The 1,640-nt window shown below is 39.6% G+C and overlaps 1 long non-coding RNA gene across 1 annotated transcript; it reads left to right on the top strand.

The window, feature by feature from the left end:
- Window positions 1-264: 264 nt before the first annotated feature.
- On the top strand, window positions 265-1,198 carry LOC311124505. The gene is made up of 3 exons (XR_014612765.1): window positions 265-347; window positions 683-761; window positions 1,131-1,198. It is a non-coding gene; the product is annotated as an uncharacterized lncRNA (long non-coding RNA).
- Window positions 1,199-1,640: the final 442 nt, after the last annotated feature.

Genomic DNA, 1,640 nt, shown 5'->3' with positions numbered 1-1,640 from the left:
ACCTCCAGACCAGCGTTTCTTTCTGTGTGTGTGTGTGTGTGTGTGTGTGTGCACAGGAACCATGTGTGTGTGTGTGTGTGTGTGTGTGTGCGTTTACAGAGGGGTGTCCTGGTTATAAAGGGGAGGAGTCCAGCAGGTGGGGGATGGCTTAGATAGTTTATAAGAGAGCTGTCCACATCATGTTCTTCTACAGAGCTTCAGTCATACTGGAATACTACCACACACTGTTCTGGTCTGGTCTAATCTGGTCTAGTCTGGTCTGGTCTGGTCTGGTCTAATCTGGTCTAGTCTGGTCTGGTCTGGTCTGGTCTGGGGATAAACAGCTCACATCTCAGCTTCACAGTCAGGTAGAGTATCTACAGATAAACCAGCTGTAATCACTGGATATTAGGGATCAATATTCAATATTATTTGATTGATATTATATTTATTTACAGAGGAAAATGTTTTCTATTGTGAAACCATCATCCACTGGATATCTGCATGCCAAATGGAATGTGAACATGAACTAGTCTTAAAATAATGACTGTGTAAATAATATGACAATATAACATCACATCAACTTCAGATAATATATTGATTCTGCATGTAACTGATGGCGGGTTATTCTGTGCCGACCTGTAGTAACAACTTCCAGTTCAGCCAATCACATAATGATGGTGTTTTATCTGCTTTTGCCCAGAGAGACTATTCTCTGATAATCACCATTTGGGTCTGAGGGCTGGACTACAAAGACACAGACTAATCATCTACAGAACCAGGTCCAATCTCATCTATTCATCAACTATGACATGCTAAACAGTTCAGCATCTATTGTGTTTTTACTGTGTTCTGCACCTGTTGTCACTGAGAGGTGACACTGGTTCCAGATCCTCACATGTAGGCTTGTCTATGTCAGACATAGTGGAGGGGTTGAATGAATTATGTTGTTGTTGTTGATTATGTTGTTGTTGTTGTTGGTTGTGAGGATGATGATGATGATGATGATGATGATATTGTTGTTGTTGATGTTGTTGATGATGATGATGATGATGATGATGAGGATGATGTTGTTGTTGTTGTTGATGATGATGATGATGATGATGATGATGATGATGATGATGATGATGATGTTGTTGTTGTTGTTGTAGTTTTCCTGAGGAAGATGATGATGAGGAGGGTTCTAGCCCTGCTGTCTCTGCTCTCTCTGTGTCTCTCTCAGAAGTGGAAGCAGGAGACATCAGAGTGGGATAGAGGTAAGGTAGACCAGATACAGTCACTAGTATGTAATCTACTTCCTGTATGTGTAGAGTCTCTTTGATAGAGGTAAGGCAGACCAGACACAGTCACTAGTATGTAATCTACTTCCTGTATGTGTAGAGTCTCTTTGATAGAGGTAAGGTAGACCAGACACAGTCACGAGTGTGTAATATACTTCTTGTAAACATTTACATTTACATCATTTAACAGACGCTCTTATCCAGAGCGACTTACAAATTGGTGCATGCAACTTATGATAGCCAGTGGGACAACCACTTTATTATTTTATTTATTATTATTATTATTATTATTATTATTATATATTTGTTATTTTTTTATGGGGGGTGGGGGAAGAAGGATTACTTTATACTATTCCAGGTATTCCTTAAAGAGGTAGGGTT

Source organism: Coregonus lavaretus (assembly GCF_964263955.1).
Source record: "Coregonus lavaretus genome assembly, contig: HAP1_SCAFFOLD_387, whole genome shotgun sequence".
Lineage (NCBI taxonomy): Eukaryota > Metazoa > Chordata > Actinopteri > Salmoniformes > Salmonidae > Coregonus > Coregonus lavaretus.
Note: the sequence above shows the minus strand (reverse complement) of the source record. Positions and strands in the feature narration are given on the sequence as shown.